Source organism: Camellia sinensis, chromosome 2 (genome assembly GCF_055761805.1).
Source record: "Camellia sinensis isolate YWXY chromosome 2, ASM5576180v1, whole genome shotgun sequence".
Lineage (NCBI taxonomy): Eukaryota > Viridiplantae > Streptophyta > Magnoliopsida > Ericales > Theaceae > Camellia > Camellia sinensis.
The window spans coordinates 41,707,041-41,730,639 of record NC_138962.1 but is presented as its reverse complement, the minus strand read 5'-3'; the positions used below and the strand labels follow the sequence as shown (position 1 = coordinate 41,730,639).

The 23,599-nt window shown below is 37.0% G+C and overlaps 1 protein-coding gene and 1 long non-coding RNA gene across 2 annotated transcripts in view; one reads left to right on the top strand and one right to left on the bottom strand.

Annotated features, from left to right (window-relative positions):
- LOC114313236 (uncharacterized) overlaps positions 1-23,599 on the top strand; it is a 44,812-nt gene that overhangs the window by 6,196 nt on the left and 15,017 nt on the right. Inside the window, exons 4-5 of the mRNA XM_082914207.1 lie at positions 9,752-9,834; positions 10,051-10,143. The gene's annotated coding sequence lies outside the window, so the exon portion shown is untranslated. The remainder of the gene's footprint in view (positions 1-9,751; positions 9,835-10,050; positions 10,144-23,599) is intronic.
- On the bottom strand, positions 13,218-15,405 carry LOC145819988 (uncharacterized). Its single transcript, XR_014360841.1, has 2 exons — positions 15,222-15,405; positions 13,218-14,332 (listed from the first exon to the last, which is right to left on the bottom strand). It is a non-coding gene; the product is annotated as an uncharacterized LOC145819988 (long non-coding RNA).

The following is a 23,599-nucleotide window of genomic DNA, read 5'->3' as shown; positions in this document are numbered from 1 at the left end:
TGGTGCATCATGTGCCATGGTTAGCCCACAAACATATGGAGTTTTAGCTTTGAGATCCAAATGAGCAATCCATACTCCACTACAGAGCTTTACCATACTTTGGATCTCATCATGGGTTGACCCATGCTTACGCATGGCTGGTCCACATGTGGGTCTTGTCAACAGTCTATGGACCTGATTCTGGCTTGATCAACCAACCTATTTGGTTGTTTCTAGTGACATGAAACTCCCAGTCAACCAGTCTCTGATGCTGGTTAACCAAGATGACGAAATGAACTACTTTGTCCATTCTTGAAGATCATTGTGGTGGCTAGTCCTGGCCTTATCCATAATAAATTTGACATTGATGAAACTCGCCCACAGCACCTTCCATGCCAATAAAGAACGCCCATAACATCTATGCTTTCAAAACTTCAGGCCTTGTCCAATATGGTCTCCAAAGTGATAGTGGCTTGGACTCTACCTAAGATGCGCATTATGTAGTCATGAAATCACCAAACTATGATAATCCTAGCACTAACAAAGTATACCATAAGATAACACAATAAAGGCCATAATTAAAAACATTAACCGAACTTAAGATAATGGATAAATAAATATGTCGTCTAAACCATACAAACTTTTTGTATAGGAAAATTCTACGATACACACCTCCTTAAAAGGTGTAGTCACTACAACCAATTAAGATTTTAGAGACAAATTTAGGGACAATCACTTTTTAGGGACGAAATATTCTAGCTGCCAAAAGTGTCATTATTATATTTTTAGTGACAAAATTGGATATTTAGTAATGAATTACTATCCTTTTGACTTTTCGGGACAACCTTTTAGCGACAACTCTCGTGACGGCAGAAATTGGTGCCCTAATTTTTTTGTGACAAAAATTTTACTTTTAGAGAAAAAAATTTAGTCCATAAAATCCAAAAATGTTGTAGTGACCATACATTCTAGTTATGAAGATTTGTGGTCTTAGTTATAAATCATATTGGTGATAGTTTACAGAGTTTTGTGGTGGTCAAATTTGTGGTGAACTTGATTTGTGGTTGGTGGTTGGTTATGAGATGTTTGTGGTGTTTTTGGTTATGACTCAAATTGGTTTTAGTTACGAGACTTTGTAGTGTTTGGTTATGAACCAATGTGGCTTTGGTTATGAGATTTTGTGGTGTTTTGTTATGAACCGGTGTGGTCTTGGTTATGAGGTTTTTATGGTGTTTTGGTTAGGAACCAATTTGTTTTTATTATGATCTAAATTGGTAGAAGTTATGAACCATTGTGGCTCAAACTTTTGGTGTATACCGTATGCCCATTTTGAGGGAGTGTGTATAATGTAACACTTCTCGTATGTATATCCACCAAATTGGCTTTGGTTATGAGGTTTGGTGGTGTTTTGTTATGAACCGAAGTGGTCTTGGATATGAGGCTTTTGTGGTGTGTTTGTTACGAACCAATTTGGTTTTGTTATGATCCAAATTGGTAGAAGTTATGAACCATTGTGGTTCAAACTTTGGGTGTATACCATATGCTCCTTTTGAGGGCTGTGTATAATAATACTTCTGGTATGTATATATACCAATATTCTCTTTAACAACTAACACTTTTACATCCATAAAACATTCATGAATTAACTGTCTAGATAATTAAGTGCAACAAAGATACAATCATCTCATTCTAGCATGAACATTTTCCCAAACTCAAGATATGCCTAAATCAACTGTGAATCTTCAAATGTTCACATAACACATCGAATAATACATTGATGGTAAAATAAAATTTGTATAGCATCGACCATTATCGTCTATACAAATTTCAGTTGTAACTGTCCAACAATCTATACTGACAGTTCAAGATCATCTTCCCTGTATTCTACCTACTAATAATGATACTAATGCACAGATGTAGTTAGGTAAACTAATAACATCTTAAGGGACCATTTATACACCTTAAAATGATAAATTTATCATCATTACAGTGCATGACATGTGGACTTGTCAATGTACCTCTCCGCTTAGCTCTTCCAACTAATTGAAGAAATACTACGAGATATATTACAAAATAACCTTAATAGAGACAACATTGAGTATCTCAATCACAACATTATTTTGTTATACTCTCGTGAAACCTGGTCCTTATCTTTCTGTCATCAAACTTGCTCCCACTTCACTCTTGCAAACACTATATATATTAACATATGAAGGCAGAAGACCTATAGGTGTTCACTCAAATTTGAAGTTGTGTAGATATATATATGTCACGACCCCAAACCGCCCCTTGTAGTTTGGTGCTGTGATGGCCAGTAATCCGAGATTACCGAAGGCCAACTTTCAAAATTCACACACAATCAGAGTATAGGTATAGGGGGCTCACAAGTGCGGAAGCAATAATCTAAAATACAAGTGGTCCATAAGAGCAGTGCATAAGTCAAATGGAATGGCATACATCTTTACATAGCTTTGAAACTTGGATACAAATACAATGAAGTACAAAAATACATATTACATCTTGGTAAAAGGCTTCTCAAGCCGACATGTTCAGAATACATAAGCTTCAAAATTGCCGACATAAACAAAATACATGAAATACAAGTCAAGATACATAATATTCAGGATTGCCGACATAAACATGCATCCAAAACATCTTGCAAAACACACATCTCGGCGTAGCCGACTTCTTACTTGTTACCTACATACATACATAGGGAGGGTGAGCTTGGATACTCAGTGAATGGTATAAGTAATAAAGGGGTTAAATGAATGATACCCGAGATCTTTTCAAAACAATACATATTATATCCTTGTCAAAACCATACATAACATAGCTTAGCTTGGCTTGAAATAAAACATCGTTCGAAACTTGGTCTTTCAAAACTTACATACTTAACATACGTCAATTTTAAAACATAACCTCGGCATAACCTTGGTCCTTCAAAACAAAAACATAACCTCGGCATCGAGCACACCCTTTCATAGCCCGTTGGTGGCCGATATCTTAACAAGGGTGCTACTTAGGCTTAACGTCCCCTAGCACGAAAGGACGGTGCTACTTAGGCTTAAAGTCCCCTAGCACGGAAGGACCCTCAAAACAAGATGTGCTGCGAAAGTTTAGAGTCCTCCAGCACAAGGGACTTCCAAAACAAGGGAATAATCGACCCGGAATCGATTAGACAAACCCGCCCGCACAAGGCAGTCGGTGGCAAGGGAGATATCTCAAGCAAGGGTGCTGCGAAAGTTTAGAGTCCTCCAGCACGAGGGACCTATGTTACAAAGGCCCGTAGCCCTTTAACACTAGAGTGCTGCGAAAGTTTAGAGTCCTCCAGCACGAGGGACTTTCCGAGAATGTCGTCAAAACAAAGCTTACTTGATACATTGCCATTCAAAACAAAGCTTATACTTGATACATAAAATAGGGATATCATTCATGCTTAACAAATACTTTTATCAAAACAAGGCAAAGCTTTATCCAAACCTTAAGAACATAACTTTATTAAAATACCACTCACATAGTTCTTAGGACGCCGGGGTCAAGGCAAAGGTCCAAGTCCTACAACACATGGCAGAGCATACTGAACATACTTCTCAAAACAAGTCTTACATGCATGCAATTAATCTCGGGAAAACATGCTGGAAGTCAAAACACTGTTTTACATGTTAGGAAGACATGCTGGGTACCAACCAGGTCTTTGCCGAGGTCCCACACCTCCTGGCCGAGGTGTGGCTACCTAGGCTTCGGCATGCGGCTGCACGCCGAGGTGCGCACAAGACAAACTAAAAGTGTAAGTGATCATGCAAGGTAGGCCAATGTGAGATACGATGCTTGGCCTAAGTGTGAGGTCTAGGTAAGAGTTATCTCGGCGACTACACCTCGGGGAGTGAGGTCTGGAGATCTGGGTTTCCACCCGTGAAGAACAGGAAGAATATGAAAATGAAGAACATGAATGCCAAAATCATAATTTCTTTATTACAAAGATCTGGGATTTCATGCTATGAGTTCGAAAACATAGACCTGGGTACCCATACTTGAAAATCATGTGAAAACAAACACAAAACATGGATTTAGGCATGAGCTTTCGGATCAAAACATGACTTTTCTTGAAGAACACATGAATGCTATTTTCTCTTTCTAAAACCGATCTTCAAAACAATGCATGGCTTACAAATTACATTCAATCATGCAATGCAATAACATAAGCATAAAGAACAACAAGGGCGGATCAAGAATCTAACCTTAAAACACGGATCTAACGGTTCGATCACTAGGGATCAAGCTTGGAAATCTACCTCCTCTCAAGAACTCATCTCCCTCTTCTAGAGCTTCTCTCTCCTCTTCAAAACAAGGATATAACAAACGATAGGTTTTCTCTCTTTATCGGCTGACTTAACACTCAGCTCGGACACGTGGCGACGGCTGGTTGGCTCTCCTGAAAAAGGTGATAGATTGACAAGACAAGACAAGACTATGACAAAGTGTATCTAACAAGCTACTCGGTAAGGCACTCCACCAAGTGATGACATCGGCTAAGAACAAAGCTTCGGCAACTAAGGTGACAATGACCTCGGGTAGGAAGGACAACACTTGATTAAGCTGTGCCACACCTTGGCCTAGATGTGCCACACCTCGGTCTAGGTCATACCACTCCACGACAAGATCACTCAGGTGCAAAGGTAACATCTCGGCCTAGATGATACACATCTCGGCCTTGGTGATTCACACCTCGGCCTAGATAATGACATCTCGGCCAATATGTCAGGGCGAAGGTGGAGGTCAAACAAAGGGGTTCCAAGATACTTCTAGACTGAAGATGACCTTGGCTTGGAATGATCTAGGCGTAACGTAACCTAGGCTTGGCATAACTTCGGCTTAACATAACTTAGGCTTAACATAGCAGGGAAGGGGCAAAGCATGCAAGCAACACTTAGACATAACACATAAAACACAAAGCAAGACGAGATTCATGAATGCAAACTTAGCAAGACAAAGTTATGTAAAAGAACATGAACATGACTACAACATGAATATGGGTTGCTACATCAATCTTAACATGGCAAAACATATAAATGCATGCAAACATGACTAAGCCATAAATGTGGGTTGTTACAATATATAATTTAAAAATTTGTCCCATCTAAAATAAATAAAGAAACTATTTGGGTGACCATGTCCTTACCATGAAAAATGACTTCTATAACCAAACTAAAATATACCTATATATGTACATGTAACAATATATACATCACATACATGTTGGAGGTACATCTCTATTAAAGTTTTATATTTGAATTTTGATAGGTGTTCCATATGGAGTAGTTTGCTTTGTAATTAACTCCTCTCAATCTCTCTTTTACTAAACCAAACCAAACCAAACCAAACCAAACCAAACCAAGCCTTTAGTTTTATCAAATGGGATCGGCTACATGAATCATTCTTCTCCATACTGCTCTATTAAAGACTATTTCATTAGTCAAATTAAGTAGATTCACATCTCTATTTACTACGCTAGCCAACGTCAATCTAGGTCTACCCCGTCCCCTAACATTTTCATCTACCGTTACTGCATCACATTTCTTCACTGCTACATTGCCTCTGTTGGTCTCCGTTGAATATGGCCAAACCATCTCAATTTATTCTCTCTCAACTTATCTTCTATTAGTGCTACTCCTACCGATTCCCGAATATACTCATTCCTAATTCTGTCTTTTCTAATCTTGCCACACATCCATCTTAGCAACACTCATCTTGTCTACATGTTGTTTCTTGGTTGCCCAACACTCTGTCCCATACAACATCGCCGGTCTAATAGCTGTTCTATAGAACTTTCTTTTTAGTCTAGTGGGTACTCATTTATCACACAGTACAGTACCCCAGGTGCACTTCTCCACTTAAGCCATCCCGCTTTAATTCTATGGACCACATCCGTATCAATCTCCCCCGTCGTTGTGATAATCGACCCTAAATAACGAAAATGTTTACTCTTAGGTAGTTCTTGATTCTTAATCTTCACTTCTCCTCTGCTTCCATTATTACTGTTACTAAATTTATACTTTATATATTCTGTCTTAGTTCTGCTTATTCAAAATCCTTTAGATTCAAGTGTTTCTCTCCAAATCTCCAACTTTATATTAAGTCTTTCTCTAGTCTCATCCACTAACGCGATATCATTTGCAAAAAGCATACACCATGGCACATAATCCTGAATATTTCTCGTCAGCTCATCCATAATTAAAGCAAAAAGATAAAGACTTAAGGTAGATCCTTGGTGTAAACCCTACAGTAATTGAAATTCATTTGTCACTCCCATAGGCGATCTAATAGTGGTCACCACCCCTCATACATGTCCCTAATTACATCAATACAACCTTTTGTCACCCCTTTCTTCTCTAACACCCACCAGATTATATCCTGAGGCACTCTATCATATGTTTTCTGAAGATCGATAAACACCATATGAATGTTTTTTTTCTTTTCTCTATACTTTTCTATTACTCTCCTCAAAAGATAGATCGCTTCCATTGTTGACCTACCAGGCATAAATCCAAATTGGTTCTCGGACACCTCAGTTATATCTCACAATCGACGTTCCATCACCCTCTTCCACACATTATATGATATATTAGTTTAATTCCTCTATAGTTATTGCAATTCTAGACATCTCTTTTATTCTTATATATTGGCACTAAAATACTCTTCCTTCACTCATCTGGCATGTTCCTAGTCAACAAAATCTTGCTAAACAACCTAATCAACCAAGCAACCCCTTTCTTACCCAAATACTTCCAAGCTTTAATAGGGATATCATTAAGTCCTAAAGCATTATTCGATTTCATCTTCTTAAGTGCAATCTCTACTTCAAAGTTCCTAATCCTGCGATAGAACCTATAGTCTTGGTTTTCCTTATTACTGATTATTTCCTTCCCTATTAACGTACCTCCATGTTCCTCATTTAACAGTTTCTCAAAATAGTCTTCCACATTTCCCTAATCTTTTCATCCTTCACCAATATCTTAGAATCCTCACTCTTGATGCACTTAACTTGATTAAAATCTCTTGTTTTTCTCTCCCTTATCTTAGCAAATTTGTATACCCTCTTCTCTCCCTTCTTACTATCTAGTCTAGTGCATAGGTCATCATAAGCTTTCAACTTAGCCTTTCTCACTACTTTCTTGACCTCTTTATTAGCTAATCTATAGCTCTTAAGGTTTTCCTCAGTTCTATCCTTCTGCCACTTTTTAAAGTACTCTTTTTTTTTTTTTTCCTTAGCTACTGCTTGAACCTCTTTCCTCCACCACAAAGTTTCCCTAGAGTTGAGTCCTTTTCCTTTCGACTCTCCAAGAACTTTCCTTGAGATTCTTCTCATACAATTGGCCATCGAGTCCTACATAGTGTTAGCATTATCTTCCAAGTCCTAAGTACCTTCCTTATCCATTTTATTCTTAAATATTTATAGTTTATCCTCTTTCAGGTCTCACCATCTCGTCCTACGACGCTCACTATCCTTCCTAACTTGGTATTGCCCTTTAAAACATAAATTTAGTACCAAAATTCTATGTTGAGACGTCAGGCTCTCTCTAGGAATCACCTTACACTCACTGCATTTCAGACAATCCATTTTCCTTACTAAAAAGTAATCGATTTGGCTCTTAACTGACCCACTCTTAAAGGTTATCAAATGCTCCCTTTTTTCTTATACATAGTATTGGCCACCACCAGGTCAGAAGCCAACGCAAAATCTAAAATACTCTCTCCAATCTCATTTCTATCACCAAAATCATATCCACCACGCACCCTCTTATAGCCTAGTTTATCTATTCCTACATGACCATTGTAATCTCCACCTATAACTACGTTCTCTCCTACGGGTATCTCCTGTAAGATCTTATCCATTTGCTCCCAAAAATCCCTCTTAGTCTGATAATCTAATCCTACTTGGGGGGTGTATGTACTAATAACGTTCACTATATTCTCTTTAATGACTAGTTTAACTAACATAAGCCTATCACTTTTCCTAATGACCATCACAACATTATCCACAAGACCCTTGGCAACTATTATTCCTACCCCATTCCTGCGTCTATCATTGCCACTATAATATAGTTTAAATCCGGTATCCTCAATTTTTCTAGCTTTTTCACCCGTCCGCTTAGCTTCTTGTACGCATGCTATACTAACTCTCTTCCTAATCATAACATCTACCAATTTCATAGTCTTACCAGTTAAAGTTCTTATATTACAATTGGCTACCTTAAACCTATAGTCTTGAACTAGTTTCTTTACCTGCACTTGTTCAGAAAAACGTAGAAACCTTCACCCAATTTTTACCGCACCCAGGCGTCGATGCGGCGCCCCTTGCTCACTTTTCGAAACATCCAGAGGTAGGCGCAACGTGTCACTTGAAGGGAATGACCTAGCATTTAATCGATTCAAAGTGGGAATCATTATCATAAGGGATTTGAACGACTTTTTTACGTATTAGTTGTCGGCTACCTAACACACAACCCTCCTCCTTTACCCAGGCTTGGGACCGATGGAGTTGCTAAACAGCCCCGGCAGAGTTCAATCTCTCTTTTACTGGATTTTACAAATTGAGCAATTTCAATTCCAAGATGTTGTCTCCTTCAGTCTCTTTTTTTCTCTGCATACATGTATATACATGTATGTGTTTTTTTTTTTTTAAAAAACTTTTTTTTGAACAATAAACGCACATACACATTTTTTTTTATAGTATTTTAGGTTTTACATTAAAAAAATTCTACTAAGTTCTTATTATTATACTCTAAAAAGTTTCTAGGTTTATTTTTTTGAATGTTAAGAAAGATTATATTATTATTTTGGAATAATTTTATGGTTGGTGGGATTTAGACACCCCTGTTGTTATGAGGGCAATTTATTCCCAATTAGATGGTGTAATCATGTTCTTATATAAAAACTATTTTGTAAAACATGCTAAAATCAATTTTTATTTATTTTTGTATATAGAATTGTTTAACGTAATTTTTAATAGTTTGTACTGAATCTTAACAATTTTTGATTTGATTTGATTCATGATTCACAAAATTAGGATTTTGATTCACAATGTGATTGTCGATTTGACAACTATGAAGGCAGAAGACCAGTTGGTGTTCTCTCAAAATTGAAGTTGTGTAGATTTTATTATTTATATATTTTTAAAATTTAAAAATTTTCCCATCTAAAAAAAATGTTTGGGTGACTGTGTCCTTACCATGAAAAAAAACTTCTATACCCAAATTAAAATATACCTATATATATACACTTAACAATATATACATCACATACATACATGTTCCAGGTACATCTCTATTTAATTTTCATATTTGAATTTTGATGGGTGTTCTGTCTGGAGTAGTTTGCTTTGTAATTACCTCCTTTCTGGATTTTGCAAATTGAGCAATGTCAATTCCAAGATGTTGTCCCCTTTCCGTCTCTTTTTTTTTTTTTTTTTTCCCTGTGTACTTGCATATATACAGGTATAGGTTTTTTGCAAGTGTTTTATTGACTAAGCTAATTTCTATTTGAATAGGTTTAAGGATGATGAAGATGGCAGTTTGAATTGTGATATCAAATTTCTGTCACCCTTTTCTTAACTCTCAGTGCGGAACTGTTAATACTGAGAACATTGTAATTTTGCAAAATTAAGATGAGAGACTATTGTGGTTAATATTAATTTTAAAATATAGAATATATATATATATAATTTTTTTTATAATGTCAAATTTTCAATCATGTATTTTTTTCCCTACAGTTTAAAGCTTCAAGTCATCTTTGGAAAATTATTAGATAGTTCCAGAGGACCAACTGCAGCTGTTACATTTACTTGGTACAATGGTAAGTTTTTAATGATTACAAAAAACCACTTCAGGTTATTGTTTCAGTGCTCAAGTCCCACCCTCAATAATCCCTATGAATTGAACTTGACCCAATTGACCAGTAATAATTCAATATATATATTTTTTTAAAATTATTCCATTAAAAGTGATTAATCAAGGAGCCTTAATTTTAACTCACGAGTGACATGTGTTTGTGGGTTCTTTCTCTCTCTAGGTCCTTCAATAACACGTAGAAGTTTTGACGCTCCTTTGGACTTTGGAGTGGAAGGAAAAAAAATAAAAGAACAAAGGAGCCTCTTTTCACAAGGTGTGTTTTTGCGTGGTTTCTTTGCATCATATAATTATATCTTGGTTGTATATGGCATGCTTGCTTTTCCGATTCATTTGCTCTGAAACAGTATATAAATCCATCTTATATAAGTTATGTAGGTATGTGATTTAATTTCGGCTAGTGCCCAACTAATTACACTTGGTAAGATAATTGAATAGTGAAAGGAATTAGTAGGTATATGATGGAAGATAGTTCATAGACAATCTTTTTTATTTTATTTTTAAAGAAAGATAATCAGTTATTAAAACAAAACAAATGCACCGAATTTCATGTATAAAGTGCACATGCAGTGAGTGCTACCCTTCTCATATATATATGTGTGATTTCTAATACACACACACACACACACATATATATATATATATATCTGAAGTGACAACCTTTTAAATAATTATACACCACTGCCTATTACTTAGTAGTCATTTCAAACCCATTTATAAACAGCTATAAAATGCATACCTAGCCTTCTCGTACTTCTGTTGTAATGTTAAGTAAGAGCATCCACGGTGGGACGGTTTAGATTGTGAGTTATAAAGTGTGTTAATTGGTGAAAAGTGGGAACCGAATTTTGTGTGTTAATTGTTTGTTAATTTAGAGAGTGAACGGGGTGCTCCAATGATGTGTGCTAGTAAATAATATAATGTATACATGTATTATATATGTATGGACTATGAAGTACGGACATGAACATGGGACATGACAAGGATACTTGGACAGGTAAATTTTTAAAAATTGGGGGACACGACACGCTGGGGACATGCTCAATATATATAATTTTATTTATTTAATATATGTAAAATTAAAAAAAAAATATTATTTTTATTTATTTATACTATTTATTTATTTACTTTAATATTAAATATCATTTTCAATTTTTTTCTACAAATAAAAATAATTTATTCTATATGTTAATGTTTAGGATATTGAGAATATTAAAAAAAATAAAATAATAAAAGATGCGAAAAAGTTTTTATTTTTATTTTTTATTATTAAAAACAAAAAAGGTAAAAAAAAATAAAAATAAAGAATAAAAGAGGAAGAGAGAGAGAGAGACAACAACTAAGAGGGGAGAGAGAGGGAGTCGAATAGAGGGGGGAACAAGAGATGAACAGAGAGAGGAGACGAACACAGAGAGAGAGAGAGGAGACGAATACAAAGGAAACGAAGAACAGAGCATTGAATAGAGGGAGAGAGAGGGTGAAGATGAATAGGTTCGACTTCGACGATGAACAAAGGGAGAGAGAGAGTCGAACACACACAGATTGAAAGAACATACCTCGATCTGACCTCGATTAGGGCTTCAACAGGTTTTTCCCCTTTCTCTTTCTTTTTCTCTTCCTCTGTCTTCGATGGTTTAGGGTTTCTCTCTGTTTTCTCTATGTCTGTCTTCAATGGGTTAGGGCTTCTCTCTGTCTGGGTTTCTCTGTAACGTGTCCAAGATTGTTTGAAAGAGTGTCCAGCTGCAAAAATTCAAAAAAAAAAGGGAACACGTTAGGCAGAGTGTCGGACATGTGTCCACCGCGTGTCCGTGTCCGTGTCTGACACCCATACATTGCCTCCGGAGAGGTGTCCGTGCTTCATAGTGTATAGAAAGAACAAAAGAAAATTTAAAAAAATGTTCTGTTATGTTACTTTTTCTGTCAGGCTTGTCCTCTCCTTCCTCTTTCTCTCTTGCTTGCTAACTGATTTGGGTGCTGACCAAGGTTCTGAAAAGCGGTTGCGGTCGCCGTAACGGTGGCGGTGACGCGGTTGCGGTTGCGGGGTGTAAAGGTCGTAGTGTAACGGTTGCGGTAACCGGAACCGTGAATTTTTTTATTTTTCGCACAATTTGAAAAAAAAACTTACCAAAACGCATATTTTTTTTCCATGATCGTATTTATTGGGTTAAAAATAAATATTAATTAATTTTTGTAAATTTTTAAGTATGATCCAACACATTTCATATTTTTAAATCACTATAAACTGAGTTTTTTACATTTTATTTTAATAATTAATGACTTTATATTATACAAAAAAATCAATCACTAAATGTTATATATAAGATAAACAATGACAAAAATAAAAGAATAAATAAGAGCCTAAATATATATATATATATTTACATATTTTAACCAAGCCAAATAGATAATGATCACACTTATTATTATTATTATTTTCAAACAATATATAGATAAACACACACAAACAAAATAGTTTAGTGATAGCAGTTGAATAGAATAGCATAGGTCTTACAGTTTCAACAAATCAATAACATGTTCTTCATCTTCCTTCTCTCTCTCTATCTCTTGTTCCTCAATTTTCTCTCTTTATCTTCCTTCTTCTCTCTATCCCTCTTCCCCCATTTTCAGCTTTTTTTTGTATGTTTTTTCGAAAGAAACAGTTTGGAACCGTTACGTAACGGTGCGTAACAGGCCGTTACGGCTGTTACGGCACCGTTACGACTGCTACAGCAGCCGTTACGACCAACACACCTGTGAATCTCAATCACATTGCAAAAGCGGCCATAACGGGTGGTGGTAACCGTCAAAACCGTTACGTAACGGCGTTACGTAACGGTTGCGGCCGCTTTTTAAAACCTTGGTGCTGACACTAACAAACTCATTAGTTCATCTATTGGAATGCTCTAACCTTATATAAGATCATAACTGTGACATATCACATGCCATTTAAACATTCCATTACAACACTTAAAAATATATGGCAGAACAACTGAAACAACTAAGCAGCATTATGGAGCATTGGGCTTACTCGCAACAATTCAGTGTTCAACAAGAATGGAGAGACTGCGGATTTGGTCTTGGTGCAAACTGCACATTGGGTCAAGGGTTTTAAAGGGTTGAAGGATTATTTTGTGAAGGACATTATTATAAGCATTGAAATGGGTTAGGGATTCTCCAATCCTGCATCAAATTTAAGTTAAAATTTGATGAATAGTTTGATTTGATATAATGCACTCCAATGGTAAATTTAAAATTTTCATCAAATTTTGTTACAAGTCCGATTGTCCGAGAGGATGTTTAGCCATGAGTTAAATTTGACATTCAGATGAAGAAAGTCCGGTTGTCCGGGTGGATGTTCGGCCCAATGGCTAGCTACAAAATTTGATGAAAGGTCAAAAGCTCCCTTGATTTGATGAAAAATTTAACTCTCTTCATTTGATATTGATTTGATGAAACGGTTGGAGGACAGTTTTAATCAATTTTTCATCAAATTTAAATTTAATGAAGCGTTTGACGAAGGATTGGAGATGGCCTTAGGAATTCAAAACTGTGTATTAGAGTTTTGGGGTTTAGGATGGGTATTAGTTTTGTCTTTGTTAGTATGAAGTGGTGATTTCAAGAATTTTTTTTGAGGTAGACATTAAAAAATTTAAACTATATGAATTAAAAAAATTTGTAATATATTGTAGTATATTGGACTTTTTTTTTGGGGGGATAAATAAACAAATTTTATTAGAAAAGCATCAAGACGATGTAAGAAATACAAAAAGACAGCCTAAAACAGCACAAAGCCTAAGACCATCTCCAACGCATCATCAATTCTGCCATCAAATTTAAATTTGATGAAAAAACATCATTTTTGCCGCTCCAATCCTTTCATCAGATCATTATCAAATTGAGAATGTGATAAATCTTTAACCAAATTGAGGACGGCTGGGACTTTTCATCATTTGACTGTTCGTCGTCATTGGATTTGCATCACCGAACGACCGGCCGGACGTCTTGCCGGATGTCCACTTGGTCAGCCGCTTAGTTGAAAAATTCCAACAACAAATCATTTCAGAATTGATTGACACTTACACTGGCCAGTCGACCGGCCGGATATTTGCCCGGTCGTCCTCTCGGCCAACCAGTGGTTTGATGAAAGACCAAAATCCTCCATTGTAGCGTTGGATATCAGATAGAGTTTTTACTCAAATTTGGTGAAAAAAAAAGATACAACGTTGAAGATACTAATAAATTGTTCTACAAAATTTATAAAAGCCAACAGATCTAAATCTACCATAACTGTAACCAAACTATGAAGCATAGTGAGTAACCAACACTCTAACCACGGATCGGACCGAGACACATAATGAAAAATACGCTTATTCCGCTCCAAACATATCAATAACACCAAACAATGCCCTGCAAGCATCCATGCCTTTCGATGCCTCTTCTCAACCCTCCCCCCAACCCAAGGTTTTAAAAAGCGGCCGCAACCGTTACGTAACGCCGTTACGTAACGGTTTTGACGGTTACCACCACCCGTTATGGCCGCTTTTGCAATGTGATTGAGATTCACAGGTGTGTTGGTCGTAACGGCTGCTGTAGCAGTCGTAACGGTGCCGTAACAGCCGTAACGGCCTGTTACGCACCGTTACGTAACGGTTCCAAACTGTTTCTTTCGAAAAAACATACAAAAAAAAGCTGAAAATGGGGGAAGAGGGATAGAGAGAAGAGGGAAGATAAAGAGAGAAAATTGAGGAACAAGAGATAGAGAGAGAGAAGGAAGATGAAGAACATGTTATTGATTTGTTGAAACTGTAAGACCTATGCTATTCTATTCAACTGCTATCACTAAACTATTTTGTTTGTGTGTGTTTATCTATATATTGTTTGAAAATAATAATAATAATAAGTGTGATCATTATCTATTTGGCTTGGTTAAAATATGTAAATATATATATATATATTTAGGCTCTTATTTATTCTTTTATTTTTGTCATTGTTTATCTTATATATAACATTTAGTGATTGATTTTTTTGTATAATATAAAGTCATTAATTATTAAAATAAAATGTAAAAAACTCAGTTTATAGTGATTTAAAAATATGAAATGTGTTGGATCATACTTAAAAATTTACAAAAATTAATTAATATTTATTTTTAACCCAATAAATACGATCATGGAAAAAAAATATGCGTTTTGGTAAGTTTTTTTTTCAAATTGTGCGAAAAATAAAAAAATTCACGGTTCCGGTTACCGCAACCGTTACACTACGACCTTTACACCCCGCAACCGCAACCGCGTCACCGCCACCGTTACGGCGACCGCAACCGCTTTTCAGAACCTTGCCCCAACCTAACTATGCAACACCGCCAATACTGAACCTGGCTGAACCCAAACCAAACCAAAAGTTGCAGCAACAAGCATCTAAATGAATAAGCAAATGATCCACCAACTCCGCATTCCAAATCACAAATTAAAAAATTTATAATATACTGTTGCCATTGTTTCAAAAAAAAAAAAAAAAATTGTAGATACATGAACTTTTATCATAAATATATTTTGTCTTTATCACTAGCATGATAAGATGATATTTTTTTCTCATACAGTTTGCCTCTATGGTTAATTTGTGGAGCAAGTTATAAATTGAGCCCGTTTGGAAAGTGACTTTTTGGCTAAAATGTGAGGTGAAAAAAATTGATATGTTTGGGAAGAACTTCTTGGTTTTTTACTGAAAAGCATGCAAAACGTAGAGTCAATGGAATGGGATCTGACTTTTTTTGTATGAGGTGCTATTTTAGCCAAGAAGTCAAAAAGCTACTAAAAAAGCCAAAAAGTTAATAAAACGCCAAAAATTTTTCAATTCATACAAAGAAGTTAAAGATTCCTTCTCATTCACTATACTAATTTTTTTTTTTTTGAGATCAAAACAAAGAAATTTATTAATGGACAAAAAATAGACGAGGATAAGGCATCCTCTACAAAGAATTCCCATTCACTTTACTTTTTGCATGTTTTTCGCAAAAAGTCTGTCCCAAACATATTTTTTCACCTCATATTTTAGTCAAAACCAAAGCGCATTAAAAAAGCCACTTCCCAAACATTTTTGATCGATCAATTAATTTTGAACATGAATTGGCATAAAATTTTTAGATAAGGAATAAAATACGTGAATATATAGGTTCTGTATTATTATGTTGGAGAGAAGAAGCATAAGCATAGAAGAATCTGTATAATAAGAAACTTAACCATATATGTTTTTAAATTTTTTTTTTCCATGTTTTGTTTATCATCTCATGTATTGACATTGGTAACAAGCATCATTAAACTAATATAATGTTGACACATATAGTGATAAAGAAATTATGATAAGAAAAGATGATAATCCTAACATTATTGTTTTAAGTGTTAGTGGGTTATGAATTAGATATTCAATGGAGTGGAGTGGGTGTTCAGCAAAATGAGTTGGTTTGGTTGGGTGTTCAATGTAGTGGGACAGGGAATTCATAATTGGAGAATGGACTGTTTTAACATATATATTACTAATTTATTAAAAAAATATATATTTTAGATTATTCAATTGCATACCCTATTGAAAGGAGAGCACTGCCCTTGTTAGTTGTTTTCTGGGAGGTTTTTTTATCTGTATGCTTTTCCCTCTTGTACTTTTTATTTTTAATGAACTTTTTATTTTTTATTTTTTGCCGGGAAAAAAAAAAAATTGAAACAACTAAGGATCTAGGGAGGACTTCAAATTTCTTTTCCATGTTCCTATTAACGAAATATATTTATACGGGCAATAACTAAACTTTGAAAATATTAAGACCAAACAAATAATTGATTGGCCACAATCCTCACACATATAGTTGACTATAAAAAAAATTTCCTCGAGAAACGGAATTTGAGCAAAAGATTATTATCAATTTAATAAAAATAAAAATAAAAATAAAAATAAAATTAAAATGCTCGTTCTCAAAATACCTTTACAAGGTAAAGAACTCCCACTAATATAACAATCCTTTAAAAGAAAATTGATGTGCTATAAGCCAACAAATCACAAACAATTACCCAATAATATATATAGATATTTTTGTTTTTTCAGGATCTTCATAAAATACTAGTTGCTGTTCCACAGTGGATAACTTAGTTCAAGTATAAGTAACCAGTAAATCCCCAAAACTCCACAATTAAAATGGTCACTAACCAAAATAATTTCATTAATGCCAACTATTCTGTTAAAGCCAATTGTTAATTGTGGAAGGCTTTATGCTTTAAGATGTCTAAATACTTTGTTCAAATCCAGATATTCTTTATTACTTAAGCGGTTAATCCAATTGTGTGGGCGTTGATTATCCAATTGTGGAAACTTGAACGCTTAATCACTTAGGTGTATGCTTAAAAAGGAAAAATTAAAGAATACAGTCCATTCTCTAATACTTGAACTCAATTCTTAAGCTAAGTGGCAGATATCTCAATAATAATAATATCAGAAATCTCATTATTCCCTCTCTCAAGTTGCAGCCTCCAACGTACCAAAATAAAACACAAGTATTATCGACACTCACACAAATGCACATGAATATAACCTTTGCATAGGTAAATGAACATGTTCAATGTGCTTCCTTGATCCAATTAACTTAGTGATGGGGGTCACATGTAGAAGCCCGAGGTCTAAGAAGCATAGATACGGACACAGAACATGGTGATTTCAAAAAAATAGGGACACAGACATGGTAGGAACACGTCAATAATTTTTATTTATTTTTATTTGTTATGTAGATTAATATTACATCTTCAAACAATCGAAATTAATAAAATCTAACACTAATTCAATAAAAAAAAAACTCTCTCAAATTAACTCTTATGGTTTGTCTATTGTTATGAATGATCTATTAATTGTTTAAATCTAAGTAAAAAGTAATAAACATTTAACATCCAACATCTAACATCTAACATCCATAAAATAATAAAGAGGGGGAAAAAAACTAGTTGGTGTGTCGCTGATGTGTTCCCTGAAAACAACTTAACCAAATAAAAGGGAGCGTGTCCCTTATGTGCCCCTGCAATGTCCGTGCGTTTGACACTGCTACGACACCTATATTGAAGTGTCGGTGCTTTAGCCCAAGATTCATTGCACTTATATGAGCCGGGCGCAGAAGAATTAGAATTAATTTAGTTAGTTTGATTTGTTTTGGGATATTTTATTTAGGGAATTAATAGTTTAATTTTGGGTTTTTTGGGGATTTATTTTCTTTCTTATTTTTATCTTTGAGTTGGACTATAAATATTGAGTTTATGGTTAATTGAGGACACTTTTGATATTGAACACATTAATTGAGAGCTTAATTTTTGCTATGGTTTTCTTCTGTTCTTTAGTTGTGTGTTTATTTTTGCCGGCTATCTAGCATCTAGTTGTATTAGAGCAACCTTTGATCCAGAGTGTATTGTATCCTTTGCATAGTTGCTTCCACCATCAGCTGCCCTTCACCAATCTTTGACATTAAGCAAGAGGCATCGTCATTCTGACACCACTCATTGCTGTTCAACCTTCGTCGTCATTGAACTCGGACAATCATCGTGACCACACAACGATGACACCCAGTGTTGTCATTAGCCAATCGTCATTAGCATCTCGTTGCTCAACAACTGCAAAGGGCTATCCACGAACTAGAGTTGACATTGTCGTTTGTCAGAACCCATCGGTATTAGTTGCCTTCGTCATCGCCAACTGGAGGGTTGGCTTCACACCATCTTCGTCACTGACGCGTCATAACCGGAAGTCGACTTTGTTCATCCTTGTTAATAGTTGCCAGCAGCACCATTGCCAACTTGTGTTGTCTCTATTTTCCATAGATGTTGATTGATAGAAAGGAGGAAATGAAAGGAACAAATCCTAAACCCCAACCCGACCCAGCCTACACCCTAAAACCGACCCTATATCCTTAACCCACACCGAACTTGTCACTCTTACCGGTCTCACTCTAGCCTAGAAACTTGTCATCCAATTTATTCTATTTTTTAAGCAAGTCTAGGCCCAAATCAGTCTTATAAGCTAGTCCCTACCGGTCTGAACATCTAGAGCCCTACCCACTTCTTAACTCTTTGACCCAATCATCTTTAATCACAAAAATTCCAACACCTTCAATCAGAAGCATCCCAACCTCTACTCAGGCCCGCCCAACCCTTCTGGCCTTACCAGCCCAAACTCCTACTCCCATTCTAAGTGTGTCATAATAGTCTTGGTTGTTTAGACCAAGACTGCAACACACTAGAGGTCCTCTTAAATTGTGAAGTCAAATCTAAAAACAACACAACTTTTCAGAAGTCCAACACTGTATATATAGCACATGTAATTTTTTTATTCAAATTATGAATTTAATTTTTGTGAATAAAAAAGTTATTGAATTTAATTATGGTGCTAAAATATAAATGTTTTAATTTGTATTTATTTTTTTTTGGATTTTCTGAATGAAAATTTTGATAAACCACCAAAAACTTGTATACTTGATTTTCAGAGAAAATATAAAACATGATATCAATAAGAATTTATATAGTACTTTAAAAATTATTTGATGGCCCCTACATAAAATTTCTAGTTTTGCCCTTGCTTTCAAGTTTTGACTTTAATATAGGCATGATTATCACTTGATCAAATCCTTAATGCCATCACAATATGTTGTAGAAAAATATCCTACATATATACTTGTATGTTAAAATTTAGAAAACAAAGTAGTGGGTGCAACGCGATGGGTTTGCAATTTTACATTTAAATTTTTGGATGGTTTGATGCATGCGGAAGACCGTTAGCAATATTGGACTGTTTGACAAATAAGAAAAACTTGGATTTGGCAGTTATTAGATGTGGAGGGCATTCTTAGAAAACAAAGTGTGCCAATGATCACACCAAATGGGGTTTATGCTTTATATAATAGAATAGATAATCATGGAAAATTAATCCAGACAAAATCTTAAACACCCTTGTGAGCAATAAAAATGTTCAAAAATTAAGAGGAATAGATATATCCACAACCACAAAGGGTGTTTAAGATTTTTACACAAGAACGAAAGAGTCACTTATGAATTACATTTTTGGTGAAGGTTAAGTGTTGCGTCTCAATTTTAATGGAGCCGGAGGGGCTTCGTCGGAGATTTATTTTTTTTGGCGACCGTTCTTTTGAGTTTGAAGAAGGGTTGGCTGATGGGATAGGGCGGCGACGGATTGATATTGTCGAACGTAGCCAAGGGATTCGCAGAGCCATTGAATTGTTTGGTGCTGAGGTTAAATAGGTTGCGGATCAGCTGTGTAAGGCATCCAAGGTAAACACTGTTGGGTTATTTCTGGGTCGGTTTTCCGGGGGAAGGCGTAGTGTGGCGTGTTGGTGGCAACCGAAGGAGGGGGCAGCAGTTCAGATTGTGGTTAACATGGGTGATCGTCGTAGTCAAATTTTCATCCCACAATCATTGTTCAGGGATGGATGGGTCGGTGTTGCGCTGGTTTTGGAGGGTTTTTCGATGGGGAATGGCTGGATCCTTAAAAGGAAGGCACATTGTGGGGCGAGATCTTGGCCGAGTGGACAGGCGATGGTCGTCCCAAGGGTTGGGGAGGATAATGTGGTTGTGCGACAGGGGTCTGGTGCTAATTGGGTCTCCTTTTTGGAGTCGTGTTTGGTGGGGAGAGTGGGGGCTGTGGGGGAACAGGGGTGGAGCTTTCTTTCCTATCGTCATGGGTCCAGCGCATGTGGAAGGTCACTGGTGGTGTGGAGGTGCAGGCCATCGGTGGCTAATGTGTTGTTTGCTTTTCCGTCAAAGACAAATGCTTTCAGAATACTGGAAGGTAATTGGATGGTTGAAGGTTGTCGACTGTGCCTTGATTGGTGGTCGCCAGAGGCATTTTGTTCCAGGCAAGGTTCTGAAAAGCGGTTGCGGTCGCCGTAACGGTGGCGGTGACGCGGTTGCGGTTGCGGGGTGTAAAGGTCGTAGTGTAACGGTTGCGGTAACCGGAACCGTGAATTTTTTTATTTTTCGCACAATTTGAAAAAAAAACTTACCAAAACGCATATTTTTTTTCCATGATCGTATTTATTGGGTTAAAAATAAATATTAATTAATTTTTGTAAATTTTTAAGTATGATCCAATACATTTCATATTTTTAAATCACTATAAACTGAGTTTTTTACATTTTATTTTAATAATTAATGACTTTATATTATACAAAAAAATCAATCACTAAATGTTATATATAAGATAAACAATGACAAAAATAAAAGAATAAATAAGAGCCTAAATATATATATATATTTACATATTTTAACCAAGCCAAATAGATAATGATCACACTTATTATTATTATTATTTTCAAACAATATATAGATAAACACACACAAACAAAATAGTTTAGTGATAGCAGTTGAATAGAATAGCATAGGTCTTACAGTTTCAACAAATCAATAACATGTTCTTCATCTTCCTTCTCTCTCTCTATCTCTTGTTCCTCAATTTTCTCTCTTTATCTTCCCTCTTCTCTCTATCCCTCTTCCCCCATTTTCAGCTTTTTTTTGTATGTTTTTTCGAAAGAAACAGTTTGGAACCGTTACGTAACGGTGCGTAACAGGCCGTTACGGCTGTTACGGCACCGTTACGACTGCTACAGCAGCCGTTACGACCAACACACCTGTGAATCTCAATCACATTGCAAAAGCGGCCATAACGGGTGGTGGTAACCGTCAAAACCGTTACGTAACGGCGTTACGTAACGGTTGCGGCCGCTTTTTAAAACCTTGGTTCCAGGGGAAGCAATCAATCACACAAACAGAGTTTTTGGGTGGAAGTCCTAGGGCTTCCGCTGTATTTTCGCGGAGAGCACGTGTTTCGTGTGATTGGTGATCGTTGTGGGGGTTTTCTGGAGGTTGATGCTACGACGATAATGGGGGGACCTCTCGTTTGTGTTCGAATCAAGGTTCGTGGTTCTGCTAAGGGTGCTCCGGCGAGAATCACCATTCGCTGGGGTTTTCGGAGGTACACGTTGCCTATTTGGTTGGAGGATGGATCGATGGTGGAGATTCTTGACACGCCGGAGCAGGGTGTGCATCGTGAGTTGGCACAGGAAAATCAGAATCTGGTGCGATATGCTTTGTGTGATGGTCGCCGAGATTTGGGGAAGACGAAGTTGCCGTTTTCAGGGAAGTGGGTTGGCACACGTAAGGCTTGGCAACCAAAAAGGCAGGGGCCTTGGGCTCATCATTCCAAGGCCCAGTTTTGGGCTGGTCCTTCTTTGGGCCGTGATAGAGGAGCAAATAATAGAGATGTTGGGCCTGTATCTAAAAGGCCCAAGGAAGGGGGTTTCAGCTGATGTAGCGAAAAGTTGGAGTGGGCCCAAGTGCGGATGGGGCTCAAAGAATGGGCTTGAAGGAGTTAGGCTGTCCTGTGAAGAGGGTTGAAGGCCGAATTGGGTTAACAACCCCAGTGGCCCAAGTGTTTCACAATTTGTGTAGGGATCTGGATGCAACCCAGTTCGGTCGGGTCTTGACCTTAGATCCTACAGAGGTTGCGCAGTGGGATGCACCGTTGACATCGATCCACGATCGAGAGGTGGAGTTAGATGGGTTGCAGCAGGTGTTGGAGGACGATGACGCGTTGGGTCACTCATTTGATACAGACGACGACCTGGGGCAGAACTGCGTACGACACGATGTAAGATGTGAGGCGAGTGCTTGGGTGGATGGGATCGAATCAATACCTGGGCCTATCGGGAGGGAATTGTCTCTCGTGGTCCATCCTATGGCCCATTCGATTCAATCTGATTGTGGAAAGGACTTCTAATTTGTCTCTGGATGAGGCTGAACGTAAAGAGTTGACTGGGTTGGAGGATTCGTCCGATGAAGCAGTTTCAGAGTGGGTGCTTAGTAGGATTAGTGAGGTCAGTAAATTACTTGGTGTTTCTTTTGAAGGCCACGAAACAGAGGCCATGTGCTTGTTTAGAGCAATGGAAACCTCATGGAGGCAAGGGTTCCAATTAAGGAGGCTGGTACGGTTACAATAGCACATCATAAAGAGAAGCGGGAGCTCAGAAATTTGGAGTGCTCTGTTAATTATGAGCATGGTGGGGAGATGGTTGGGCGGGGCCCAAGAAGAGAGCGAGGAGGTCCTCTACTGTTAAAATGAAGTTAAAAGTGGTATCGTGGAATGTGCGTGGCTTGAATGACAGGGATAAACGCCTTGTCCGCTCAGTACTTCGCAGTGCGAGGGCGGACGTGGTGTGTTTGCAGGAGACGAAAATGGAGGTGTTGGGTGGAGATGTGGTGAGAGAGGTTTAGGGTGGTAGGTTTGTGGATTGGGCATATTTACCAGCTATGGGTACGGCTGGGGGGATTTTACTCTGTTGGGATAAAAGAGTGGTGGTGAGGGAGGATGAAGAGGTAGGAGGTTTTTCAGTGTCTTGTTTGTTTCGTTGTGTGGAGGACAATTTCCGGTGGGTGTTTTCAGGGGTGTATGGCCCAGTCCGTAGTTCTAAGAGGAGTGATTTTTTGGGTGAGTTGGTGGATGTTGCGCATCGCTGGTCAGAGCCGTGGTGTGTGGGGTGATTTTAATTTGGTTCGCTGGCCAGTAGAGAAGATGGGGTGTAGTAGGGTGCAAGGGTCGATGTGGGGGTTTGTGTTGTGCTTTTATTGATGCGTTGAACCTGGTCGATTTACCTCTTCAGGGGGGGAGTTTTACTTGGTCTA